Source organism: Monodon monoceros, unplaced genomic scaffold, assembly GCF_005190385.1.
Source record: "Monodon monoceros isolate NGI ecotype Baffin Bay Population unplaced genomic scaffold, NGI_Narwhal_1 Super_Scaffold_12, whole genome shotgun sequence".
NCBI classification, from domain to species: domain Eukaryota; kingdom Metazoa; phylum Chordata; class Mammalia; order Artiodactyla; family Monodontidae; genus Monodon; species Monodon monoceros.
In genome coordinates, this window is record NW_021703768.1 from 88,122,921 (window position 1) to 88,137,215 (window position 14,295).

Below are 14,295 nucleotides of genomic sequence, written 5' to 3' on the forward strand. Positions count from 1 at the left end.
AAGGAAAACCAATAGCAACAAAGGCAGGACCCCACTCCTGCTGCCTGACCACCCAAACAATACAATAAGGCCCTGGCCTGAACTATATACCTGTATACATTTTGGGTAGTGTCTGCTACCTTTCCTGTTCTTATTTAACAAATGTCCTGTCTTTTGTGTTAGACAAACTTGATGTTATCAGAGTCAATATCTAGGCAGCAGCAGAATCACCATATCTTACTTACACTGAGAGACAGATACGCGGGCCGCAGAGAAATAACAAGAGGATTGTCAATTGTCGGGAATATATTAAGCTTTTCCTGAATGTAGTAGATATAAGAATGAAAGCAAAAATCTGTTGGGAATTTTGCTACTATGCTATGAATATTAGTACATTAGGGGACCACCTTCAGACAATGTAGGGAACCAGTGGATATCTTAGGAATCCAATAGAGAAGACAAATAAGCCTCATGTTTTGACAAGGTAGAGCCAACCATATAACCATAGGAGTGTTGGGGCATCCTAGCACTTTTCAGACTGATCAATAACATTAAACACTGCAGTTAAGTCTGACAAAATGAAACTAGCAAGAACATATCAATGAACACAAAGAACCTGATTATTATCACTCCTACGGTGTAAAGAGCAACAAAATGGTAATTTATCTGAGGGTCCCACCATTAGAAAATAGGACACAGTCTGAATTTCCTTTCTCATTTTCACAATAAGAAAGTCAATCCGGTGCTCCAGGCACTATTACATTAAATACTGATATGGAGTCACTGCATAGTAAGTTTTCCTTCTAAGAAATTGATTAATCCTTAATGAAGAATAGGGAGACAAAGCCCAACCTAAATGGGTAATTCGTTCAAATACAGTTGACTTTTGTCTTTAGAGTCATTCTTTTCCCATATTACATAACGAATGATTTTCTTTGGAATTTAATTTTTCGGACAGTAACACATACATACCTAATAAATCTTTCTAGATTATAAATGGACATTCTTGGAAAGCTTTCATTTGGTACAAATGAAAATGAACTAAAGCTAGCAGGGAACTGCCTTAAAACCTACGTTTCATGTCAGGCCCAACAATCAATAGCGCCCACTAAGGATAAAAATATATATATATGTGGTTGGCTGCAAGGCTTCTGCTCCTGCTGCTTTCTGAACCCTTTGAGGCTATCAACATTCTCTGTGCTTCTAGGGAGAAGTGGAGGGTACAGACTTCTGGAACTAAGAGGGCCCTGAGATGTCCGTCTGCATCAGAGCTACACAGAGCCATGGAGGTGCGTCACTGCCAATTCAAGGATTCAGTTCCATTCACTTCAGCTCAAACGTTTTCTGCTGAGCACTTAAGTACAGAGGTGTAATGAGAGCTAGAGGTAGGAAAGGTGCAAAAGACACAATTCCAGTCCTCAAGATGCATATCATCTAGGGCTTATTCAAAGCACCCACACATGAGCTAAATAGTCAGGATCAATGTGTGATGATAATATTTACCAAGCTACATGCAGAGGCGCTAAGTGGGTGGAGTTATTTTGTGGAGTGAAGTGTAAAGAAAACGACAGGGTCATCTTTTGGCTTTAGGATGCACTCACCTATGGTATCACTGGAAGAGTGTCCCAACTGAGATGTGCCTTAGGAGCTTTGGATGAAGAAACCCAATGGGGAATGCTCTTGCTAAGTTAAAAAGGTGTGTTTTCTGGAACTGAGTGTGTATCTTTCTGGAGATCCCAGCAGAGCACTGCTCAGAGGATGGCCAATGAGACGTTCCATGCAACTTGCAGATGACCTCTAACCAAATAACCAGAAACTGGAGGGGGCCGCCCAGTCATTTCAGTCATTATTTTGCTGTTCCCCATTCCAGGATCACACAGAATCGGGGAGCTTACCTGGATCCCAGAAAAAAAGGGATCAGGCTGCTAACTGTCTATTCCAATCTGAAGATGCTGACCATATTCCAGTCTGAAGGTGATGACCATTCTTATTTACTGAGCCCATAATGGCCCCTTAAAGTTTTGTGACTCTGCTGTTTTGAGACACAGTGACATATAGAAATCTTTGCTAAGGCTTTGAACATGGTCTCACCCCTGGGTAGAACCTAAAGCCAATGTTTGTGAAGTTGTGCCTTTTGCGGGGGACATTGCCACAAAGGACACACTCAGTTCTCTATCTAAGCAAACTTTACGCCCTTTTCTCAGTCTTAAGTAATCACTCTCTCTCTCTCCTGTGGCTACCTTCAAAGTCTTCAGGGAACTCAGGTTTTAAGAATGTGCCTTGCAAGGTATCAGTTAATACAAAGTTCCCTCCAAGGAGATGACAGCCAAAAAGCTGGGCTGCCTTTGTGGAATGGGGTAGGGAAAAATAGATGGGGAGAGCTCCTATTAACTAATATTTCAAGGTGTTTTCCTGCCACACCTGGATATTTGGAATTTTTCTTATAGACAATGATGCTTTAAGTGGTAAAATGATTCTTCTGAGAGCAGGAGGCAGCATGGATTGGAGAGGGGAAGGCATTATTGGGAAACCACTTAGAAGTATATTGTCAAAATCTAGACATGATGTGAAAGATCCTGGACCTTAGTAATGGCAGTGGCCATGGGAAACAGGACAGACATTAGAGGCATATAGAGAAGACTTTAATCACTGACTAGATACAGAAACTGTATGAGAAGGAGTCAAAGACAAATGTGAGCTTTCAAGTCTCAGGGAGTGGAAGATATTGACTTGGAGGGATAGGAAGGGGAAACAGGGGACATGGAGATGTGAAAGTGTTAGCAAGATAGTCAGTGACGTGAGATATTCAACCAGACAAGCAAGTTGTGAGGTTGAAATTCTGGAAAAGAATTAAGGGCTACGGAAGAAAATTTGGGACTCACTTGAAAAAGGAAATAGTTGAAAATGTGAACATGAATGAGAACTCTGACAGAAAAGTAAAAAGGAAACCAAGACAAAGCTGGGCCCTGGAGTTTGCTGGTGTCTGGCACAGGCAGCTAAAATCCAGAAAACTGTCTCATGAAAAGGAAGAGAATCTCTTCAGAGATCTGTCCCTGAAGCCTCGGGGTCAAGTCAGGGTCAATGAAACTAGACGTTTTAGAAAGAACAGGAAGAACGGGAATAGCCAACTCAATATCAAGTTGGGAAACTAATATTAAAAAGTTATTGGAGTAGGTTTCTAGCATCTTTGTGAGAAAAGATTTAGTCATTTCGTGGGAAGACAAACAAGGAGTTCAGGAAAAACTAGGTGGTGAAGAAAAGGAGACAGGGCTTATAGACCCATTCAAGAAATCTGGCCGTGAAAATATGGTGACAAATAGAACAATAGCTAGAGGGTATTGCAGAATAAAAGGAAGAGTTGTTTCCTCTTTCCACATACCTCAAGAAAATATCTTTTCTGAGGGCCAGAAGTATCAGCCAGATACTGTTGAAGGAAATAACCAGGTTTTGTAAGAGTTTGCCATTTGTAATAGTCATAGTGGAAGCTGTTTGCCTAGATTATTTGGCTTAGGCTCTACCATGACTCAATAAATGATTAAATGTCCATTTTTGTGGCTTTCTGAAAGAGACATTGACCACCATGGCACGGTCAGCAAGTGACAGTGGGTTCTTTATTCTCTGTTGTCATCACAGTCACTAAAGTTGATCACTCCTGCCCAGTGGCTGTCAGTTCACTGCAGAAGATACAGGAAAGAGAGCAAGAAGTTGCAAAGGAAATGTATACTTCAGTCCCACACAGAGATCTAAAGGGCTGGATCTAGACTTGTTCTCTTTTCAGAATTTGGAATTAGAAATAGGCAGAGGTGGAGTCTCGGAGAACAGTGCCTCTGGCATTATGACTCACTATTTAAGGATTTCATTAGGAGGGGAAGTACATGTCCTTCAGTCAGTCATCAGGAAATCACGACTGTCCGCTTATTCTACCAAATCCTGCAGAATTTAGCTGGAGAGGGTAAGAATCTGGAGGTGGAAACTTCGACACTGTAATGATTTCCTTGCCTAAATCCAATCTTTTCTATTTCAAGTCATGAAAACACATATTTTTAGATGGATTGATAGACATACACACATACAGAGTGCATATATATTATCTTTTCATAAACATTTACCTGTCAATGTCTGTAACTTAGGGTGCCTTTAAATAAAATCCCAACTGAATTAACCTAAAATACGATGTTCTCTATAACAGTTCCCAAAAGAAGATGAATCCTAGGAAGGACTACTTAAATTCATTCCAGAGAAAATAGGGAATAAATGAGAATACCAGGTAGAGTTAGAGGGTTATTATGATGAACTGATTTCTATATAATATGACGGAAGATTAGAGCTCATAGGCTTCTGCATTTTAAAATAAATCACTGCATGGAGGCAGAGGAAACATCACTAAGAATTTTGTTCTGATGTCTGGTTAACACTTTCCTCTCTTTAGAGATTTCAAAATTTCAGAGGGAAAGCACAATTTAAGCAGTCCTTTCACCCATTCAACAAAAAAGGCATTGAGGGCCTCCCATGAGCCAGGCACAATGTTAGGCTCCAGGACAAGAAGGTGAACAAAAAAGACCTTTCTCATTCCTGGGGCTGAGAGGATAGTGGGGAGAGGGGGAGAGCAGTAAACAATACTGGCACTGATGAATGTGTAATTACAAACTGAGATAAGTGCTTTAAAAGAAAAGAATGGAGCCCTCTAAAAAGCAAAGAACAAAGGACTCAAGGTGGAAGCGGGGTGCAGGGACACGGAAAGGCTTCCCTGAGAAAGGGCTATTTGAGCTGAGAACCAGGTTGAGTTAAAGCTAACCAAGGAAGGGGTCGGGGGAAAGCAGCCGATACCCAGAGAAGAGCATGCGCAAAGGTCGATCCCGCCCCCAAGCTCAACCCTCACAGGGGCCTGGCTGTGCAGCTCCTAGTTAAGGGTTTAGTCTTTATTCCGAGAACAGTGGGACGCCATTCAAGGGTTTTAAGCAGGTTGGTGACATGATCAGATTTGTGTTTTGAAAGAGCACTCTGGCTGCAACGTTGAAAACAAATTGGAAAGACATTGTCTAAAAGCCATTGTTTCACAAAGTAAATGCTAAGGCCTGCAGCTGTCACAATCACTTTCTTGTGGTCACCTGACCCCACTAATATTTTTCTGCCCCCCTGTGGACATTTGGAAGCTATTTGAGGCTGAGGATTAAGAATTTATTGATCCCAGATTATTATACGATTAGGTCAACATTTGGGCTAGAGACACAACACCTTTCTGTCTGCTCAAAATTTTGATTAGCATGACTAATCACCATTCTTGTCCGTGATTGAACAAACAAGGCCTAACAAACAAACTTCCGCATTTTACAGTCAGGCACAGTATCATATTACCCTTCTCCTCCTTCCACCTCCATCGTTGTAAATGCTCATCATCTTTCTAGTGGCTCTGTCTGTGTGTTTTTGTTTTGTTTGTTTGTTTGTTTTTGCGGTACGCGGGCCTCTCACTGTTGTGGCCTCTCCCGTTGCAGAGCACAGGATCCGGACGCGCAGGCTCAGCGGCCACGGCTCACGGGCCCAGCCGCTCCGCGGCATGTGGGATCTTCCCGGACCGGGGCACGAACCCGTGTCCCCTGCATCGGCAGGCGGACTCTCAACCACTGCGCCACCAGGGAAGCCCCCTGTCTGTGTTTTGACACTCCACGTATCTCACCCTGTCTCTGACTTCCCTGGTTTCTCATCACGAGCCCCTGGTCAGTCGCTTCAACAGTGCTCTTGCTGTGGTGCGTGACCGAGGACAGCAGAGAAGGCACCGTCAAGAGAAAGAAAGACTCTTGGGCACCAGGCGGGTTCCAGTCATCCTGAGTTGTTTGTAGCTTTATTGTAGAAAGGCCTGATTGCATAGGCCAATTTACCAAATTTCAACTAACCAAAAACCATGAGTGTGCAATTGCCCTCACCAGAACCCTGCATTGCCCTCCGGTTGCCTCAGCAGTAGTCCTGGAGCCCAGGGCGGGCTGAGCTGCAGTACAGGCTGGTGGTCTCGGCTGACATACACAGAGGAAAGCAGGGGCGGGGAGCCAGGCCAGTCCTGATGGCCCCAGCCTGGAGAACCCACCTTTCGCCATGCCGGCTATGAAATGTTGCTGTAGAGCTGATGTGCTTAGGGAGTATCCAAAACCTCCCCTCCACCGTGTGGAAAACTCTCTTCAACATTCCAGGCAAGTGGCCATCCCTTGGTGTCAATAACATGGCTTTAGTTGTTGTATCTTCCTTATATGGAGCCTAAGCAGACTCCTCCCTTAACTTCCACTAACTTAAACTCACTGTGGCCCCTGCCGCCACATAGAAGGCAAATCCTTCCTTGACAAGGTGGCCCTTTAGTACTTTAAGTGTGTCATTATGTCTCCTCAATCTTCTCCATGCTGAAGCTCCCTATTTTCTTGCATGGGTGCTTCTCTGGTGAGGTTTCTAGGGCCCTGTTGTCCTGGCTGTACTTCTCTGGACTTGCTAGGAATTTGAAAAATACCATTCTTGAGAAATGTGTAATTGGCTGATTAAACAAGCTGGGCTCAATCAACTTTATTCTTGTATCCATTCTTTTCAAACCAGTTCTTTTTCCATCTGTGTACAAAATTTGAAACAGACCCCATAGATTTTCCACTATGGGAAATATTATTAGTCCCTTTGTTTGGGCACTAAAAATCTAATAACTCTGTCCCAGTCTAATCCACCCCAGTTTAGTCAAAATTCCAAATACATGTCCAGTTTAGGGCTTACCCCCCACTCCTGCTCAGATCTGACCCAGTCTTTGAAGCCTGGAGTTGGGAGCAGTGTGGTTGCCTGCTTTACTGTTTCATAGCTCTTCCTCTTCTTCTCACCAGCTGCTGTTCCCAACCACGCCAGGGCTGGGCTGGGGTAGAAGAGACTAGGGGAAACTGGCTGGTACAGTTAGGTCTGTTGATGTCCTCTAGGCATAAGACATATGCAAAGCTGATTCTCTTATGTAGCACTTCTCCTGTTCCTCAGAGATGCTCTGCTGGTGACATCTAAGCCACTGCTTCTCAAAGTGTGGTCCACAAATGAAAAAATTATTACCACCTGGGAGTTTGTTAGAAATACACATTTTGGAGCCCTTCCATCCTAAGGAATCAGAAACCCTAGGAGTATGGCCCAGGAATCTGTGTTTTAACAAGCCCTCTGTGTGATTCTAATGCAGGCTAGAGTTTGAGAAACATCGATCTAAACAATGGTTCCTCCCCTCTGGCTGGTCACTTACAACTTTGTTCACACCCTGGGTTCCTGGGCACATTGCACCTCCGGGCCTGTGTTCTCCTGCTGAGCTAAGCCCACAAACCAACCCCGGGAAACTACCCTTTCCCTGTAGCTAAGGGCAGCACATTTCCCTCCCAACATTATCTTCTCATTGCTGTACTCCTCAGGGGTCCCTGCACCTAGATTGTCCATCTTAGACTTATGGGGACATGTAGATGTGAATGTCTCTGTGCCCCAAACTTCAGGAAGTAAGTGCCAAGCTCTCAGGATGTTCTCTTGAAGCCTCCCTCTCTTGGCTTAATGAGAAGAGTATGCTCCTCTCTTTACCTCCTACTGAAGTGGGTGATGAGCTCTTGCTGACCAAACTGGACTTATGATCTGTTAACATGTTCCATGAAATTGATCTAGCACACCCCTTTGGGACATGGGAGGACTTTGATCACTCTTGTACTATTCATGTCCTTTGGGGTCTACTGCAAAAATCCAAGACAACAGTAGAGTTAATATTTGACATCTTTTTGGACATGGCAACCAAAACTCAGTCCAATTGGGTGGTTGTACTTTTAGTAACGCAGTCCAAGCTCACACTGGTCACATCCCAGCATTGACATATAAGGAATATATTGTCAATTTCCGTAAATAATTTTCACTCATGTTCCTCTTAATTCATGTCTTCCAAAATTTATTCTTAGTTAGGTCTTTGTGTCAGTTTTAAAATTGATTTATGCTTCTCTTTATATTTAGCATGGTTATGTGCCACTCACGCCTTCTTGTATTCACACATTGCTGAGCTCATGGGACTTTTCAGACATTAACTTGCCTAGTATCTAGACTATCTGTCCAACTATGTTACCTACTTTTAAGTGAAATAATCACTGTTCCCATTATTCCTAGCATTTTTCCTTCTTGTTCATCAGAATTAAGAACAAATTGCTAATTTCCTGATCAATTCCTCTACGTCTGAGAGATGAAATCATCAACAAGGCAAATGAAGTACTTATCAGATGTCCTGCTGTCATTGCATTCAATATCCTACAGATGCTCATTCTGTATATGAGCTATTCACCTTTCCTCGTTGGGCACTCACTGCTGCTTGGTAACTGATTTCTTAACTGCTCTTTATTGCTTCTCCATGGAGCTTACACTAACTCTTCTTTACCCCTTAAAATCCAGGCACCGTTTCTTCCCATCACTACTCATAGATGACCCCTCATCCATTTAACGAAAGAACTAATGTCAGACAACATGAGCTCCCTCAACTTCCCGCCTCTTGATCTCAAAATCTCCCATAATTTGATTCTTTTACTTTCTCCCTGTTACTATCTCAGAAAACATACCTCTTATGCTTGCCAAGACCATGCCTCCAACTTTGTCATCTTTTCTTATCCTCTTTGGGACTTTCATTTCTTTTGCCTCCTTAACGTGTCTCTCTCCACCAGCCCCCTGACATTGGCCTAAAAAACAAAAGTTTTAGTCCCACATCCTACAAACCAACCAACAAGAAAACACCCCTAGATGCTCAAGTCGCCATCATGTTGTTTTCCTTTGCTTCACTCCTGTTGACCAATCTCAGCTCGCTTTTCTCCATTCTCCTGATAACTTTCCATTCAGAGTTAGTCAATGATCTCCTAACCATCAAATTCAAAAGCTTTTTCTTATTTTTCTTCTTCTTGGAACCATAGACTTTTCACATTACACTTTATAGTCTTGACTCTCCACTGGGCACATAAGTCCTCAATCCAGATCAGTCTCGACTGTTGTAATCGCATCAGCTTCAAAACTGATCTCCCTGCTGAAAATCTCATTGTATATTCCATTGTCAGAATTACTTTTGTAAAGGAAATTCAGCTTTGCTTAAATCTCTTAAATAATCTGGCCCCAATATCCATCTCCAGCCTTATTGCCTAATGTTTCTTGACACACCAACCAAAGTGCATGACACAGAATGGAACCATTTCCCTCTCCTGCAAACAAAATGTTTTTTATTTCTTCAGGCTTTTGATTATGGTGTTTTTCCACTTTGAACTTCTCCTCCTTCCCAGTTCTTTGTCATAGTACTTATGCTGTAAAATCTATCACAAATGCTACCTCTTCTGTGAAGACTTGCCTGATTCTGTTAGATGAGTGACTTCTTTTCCTCTAAATTTCTATAGTCTGTTGGCATCCCTCATGTTATACATTCAAATATACGAATATGGATAATCACTAAATTTAGAGAGCATAACTTCTTTCTAAAATGACTACATCTTTCTTACACAAGGAAAACAATATAAAACCAATCCAGGGCTTCCCTGGTAGCGCAGTGGTTGAGAGTCAGCCTGCCGATGCAGGGGACATGGGTTCGTGCCCCTGTCTGGGAAGATCCCACGTGCCGCGGAGTGACTGGGCCCATGAGCCATGGCCGCTGAGCCTGCGCGTCCAGAGCCTGTGCTCCACAACAGGAGAGGCCACAACAGTGAGAGGCCCGCGTACCGGGAAAAAAAAAAATTAAATTAAAAAAAAAACAAAAAAAAACCCCAAACCAATCCACCTTTCTTGTCTTGCATTAGTTTAGACAAAACACCATCTGAGAACTGGGAAAACCATAATTTTCTTTAATGTTTTGCCTGTAATTTGTAAAACAACAGAAAATATTCCTGTGGACATGTTTAAAATTTTTCCCAGATGCCATTATCTCAGTACTGTATGGCAATGTCTTCGTGACACCCACTGAACATCCAGATGCTGAAAGAGTCTGGAGGACAGGAACTAAAATGATTAGCAATTGTGGAAATAGGCCCTTTGTGGAAATAATTTATATATGAAGAAGAAGGAGGAGGAGGACAAAGAGAAGGAGGAGGGTGAATTATTTGATTCAGAGGAGAAAAGGTAGGGGCAGGAAGTATTAGTTATTAGTCTCTGAGTGTCTAAAAAAACTATTATACGAGAGACAGTGAGCAGCTTTTTCGTGTTCCTACTCAGAGGAGGACAAATGCTTTGGGCTGTTGCATGAGAGATTACAAAGAGACAGTGGGATAAGTCTCCAGACTCTAAAGTTGATAAAATTGTAGGGTGTGATAATATGTTGTCAAAGAAAGGGAGGACATCTTTCTTCACTGGGGTCAGGGTGGTACCTTGGCTGAAAGAAAAGATACTGGAGATAGGGTTTTTATTCCCATGAGGTCATACATGTAGAGAAAGAAATGATTCTATCACACAGTGTATGAGAAAGCTCTTTCAGAAAACCTAAGTTAGGAATCTAATCTATACCCAAGGAAGGGAGAAAGGTTCTGAGAATATGGCCCTGTGGGTAGATGCAGTCTTTGAAATGACATTCTTTTTACTTCTCATGGATCACCCACTCCCTAGCATTGTGACTCTGGGAAAGTTATTTGACTGCTCTAAGAATCAGTTTTCTCATCTGCAAAGTGGGGATAATAGCTGTGCCTCCTTCACAGAGATGAGAGTATTCTCTGAGATGATGATCACTAAATGTTATTTTTTAAAATTGTATTAGATATGTAGCACCTTCTAGGTACTGCATTAGGCATATTCCCAATCATTATCTCCTTTACAGAGCAATCATCCAAGCCCTATATGAAACAGATGATGCGACGACTTTTCACCAGAGTTATGTTCTTTAATTAAAAATGAAAGCCCTAGGTATCAAAGACCAGCCTGCTGAGTTTCTTTACCTTTCCCAACCACGAGACATTTCCCTGATGTCTGCAGCACGTCTTTGACGTCTGGGACAGAAGACCAATTTGCCTTTACCCCCACATGGCTCCACCTGTCACCATTATTATGTGAGCTTTATAAAATTAAACAGAGAATGTACCAAGCTTTTTTTTTTTTGCTATGCTTTCTACCAAAACCATTAAGCTTACAAATATGGTGTCTGTTTAATAAGATGAATGGATACCAGAAAGAAAATTCCTGTAGTTAATTTTATATCTTCAAAACAGTATTTATACCCACTAAAGTATGCGTGATCAATTTGAGCTATAATGTATTTCTCATCATCTGATGAACTTGTGATAGAGGGTCTCTTTTTAGCCAGTGGTTATTATAGAAAGCATATTTTCCTCTGGGTCATTGTTTCTTTCTTCCTCTGCCACTTACCTTCACAAAAAGCCATTTTCTCAAGGATTCCAGGGTGTGAATCCTTTAACTCTTCTCTGTTTCTATCAAGGGAAGAGATCACCATTCTGATCTGGGCAGTAGTTACTGTGTATCAATATAGACAACTGGTAAGCTTTCAATTCCCCATTTGAGAGTCAATTAAGAAGCACAGAATGCTAAAGTTACCTATGTAGTTGTAGTAGAGTGTGTGTGTGTGTGTGTGCGTGTGCGTGTGCGTGTGTGTGTGCGTGTGTGTATACATATGTATTCCCTTTTTTTAAGGAAAGTTTGGATACTCAGGAGCAAGGATAATGAGACATATGCTCCATTCTTAGCAAAATAAAGAGTTCAGTACAAAGCATTATATATAGCTTAATGCAAAAATATATTAATGACTCTCTCTATGCTAATAGTGAAATTTAAAAATCCAAACTGCACAGTTGAATTTATATGGCTGAGTCAGAAAGAGTCATCATAATTGGAATTCGGCAACATGTTTGGATGATAGAGATCAGTGGGGCACGACAATCTTTACTTTGAGTTATACATAAAGATAGCTTAGGACTGGAATGAGACATGCATGATGTATAAAGGAATCCTTAGACACTATGAAAGTAGTTCGCCACTGTGAAGAGAAAAGGGGAAGGTTAAATTACTTTGGCTATAAAACCCTATGTAGGGCTTCCCTGGTGGCACAGTGGTTGAGAGTCCTCCTGCCAATGCAGGGAACACAGGTTCGTGCCCTGGTCCAGGAAGATCCCACATGCCGTGGAGCGGCTGGGCCCGTGAGCCATGGCCGCTGAGCCTGTGCGTCCGGAGCCTGTGCTCTGCAACGGGAGAGGCCACAGCAGTGAGAGGCCCATGTACCTCAAAAAAAAAAAAAAAAAAGAGGAAAAAAAACCCCCATGTAATGCAAAAACCAACTGAACCAACTGTGCTTTCCAGGTGTCTTAAGAACTGCATAATTGCAGAAGTTGGAGGAGTATATGAAGATGATTTCAGGGTATGTCTGATACTTTATTACAGAAACAGCAACAATAATGATAAAAGTTTTAAATGATCCCAAGATGAACAAAGGAAATACTACTGCACAGGTTTAATAAGACATCCTTTTATAGAAGATGCCTAAAGTGTCAGCCTTTAGAGTAAGAACCACTTGAGTTTGAGCCCCAGTGTCACCACTTACTCTCTGTTGGACCTTGAAAATGTCCTTTACCTCACTGAGCTTTAGTTTGCTCATCTGTAAAAGCTGACCAAACAGGGCTAATGTGAGGTTTAAATGAGATATGAATAAATTTCTTAGCATAGAGTCAGGGGCAAGGATTAAGGGCTCAATAAATGTCAGCTATGGTGTTGATAATGATGAAGAAGAGGAGGAAGGAGAGAATGAAGAGGCAAATCAACTAGATTGTCTATCTATAGATGCTTGTTAAAAGAGACTCCCAAGAAGAAACAATTGTCGGATGATGAAATGAGAGAATCCTCTCCTTCTAGGGGAAAGTTATATTATAGTAAATCATTTAGGTGCATTCCTATCTGTCCTTGTAGAAGAATATTCACTGTAAAATTGAAATGGGGTCATATGACTTCTGTCAGATGGAAAGAGGAATTTTTTTACCTAGAATTAAGAACAAACCTTAAATATGCTATTAAAAAAATCTGTCCTTTGGCTAAATCCCTATATAGCTAAGAGTTTATGAAAGAGAGCAGTTTGTTTGTTTGTTTCTTTTTGCGGTACGCGGGCCTCTCACTGTTGTGGCCTCTCCCCGTTGCGGAGCACAGGCTCCGGACGCACAGGCTCAGCGGCCATGGCTCACGGGCCCAGCCGCTCCGTGGCATGTGGGATCCTCCTGGACTGGGGCACGAACCCGTGTCGCCTGAACTGGCAGGCGGACTCTCAACCACTGCACCACCAGGGAAGCCCGAGAGCAGTTTCTTCACTGTCCCTGAGTCTGCAGGTACAGTGGGGGTAGAACGTAGCACATCAAAAGTTAAGGTGCAATGAGCAGCAGTTCTTGAAATTGACAAGCCAATCCTAATATTTATATGAAAATGTAAAAGACTTCAAATATTTGGAGCAATCTTGAAAAAGAATAACAAAGTTGGAGAACTTACACTACCTGATTTCAGTATTCTGGGAAGCTACAGTAATCAAAGCAGTGTGATTGTGGATTCACAGAGCAATGGAACAGAATACAGAGCAAGAGACTCCCACTCGGGTGGTCATTTGATTTTCGGCAAAGGTGCCAAAGTAATCCAATAGGAAAAAGAAATTTTTGTCAATAAGTTGTACAATGAATAAAAGGAAATAAGTATCAATAAATTGGATATCCATATTGAAAAAAGTGAACTTTGGCCTCTACCTCACATATACACATACATTAATTCAAGATGGATAATAGACCTAAACATGAAAGCTAACACCATAAAATTTTAGTAGAAAACATAAAAGAATGTCTTCATGATTTGGGGGTAGGCTAAGGTTTTTTTTGTGTGTGTAATGGGACAAAGAAACACTAACCATAAAAAATGTTTTGATAAATTAGTCTTCATTAAATGAAAAGCTTCTTTCATCAAAAGACACTACTAAGAAAATGAATAGGCAAAATGAAGACTGGGAGAAAATATTTGTAAAATAGATATCCGACAAAAGACTGGTATCCAGGATCTAAAGAACTTTTACAACTCAGGGACTTCCCTGGTGGCGCAGTGGTTCAGAATCTGCCTGCCAATGCAGGGGACATAGGTTCGATCCCTGGTCTGGGAAGATCCCTCATGCTGGGGAGCAACTAAGCCCGTGTGCCACAACTACTGAGCCTATGCTCTAGAACCCGTGCGCCACAACGACTGAGTCCACATGCCACAACTGGTCAAGCCCGTGTGCCTAGAGCCCGTGCTCCGCAACGAGAGAAACCACCACAATGAGAAGCCCGCACACTGCAACAAAGAGTAGCCTCCGCTCGACACAACTAAAGAAAG

At 42.1% G+C, this 14,295-nt stretch overlaps 1 pseudogene; it reads right to left on the bottom strand.

The window, feature by feature from the left end:
- The window catches only part of LOC114892111, a 51,814-nt pseudogene extending 45,746 nt beyond the window's left edge, over positions 1–6,068 (bottom strand).
- Positions 6,069–14,295: the final 8,227 nt, after the last annotated feature.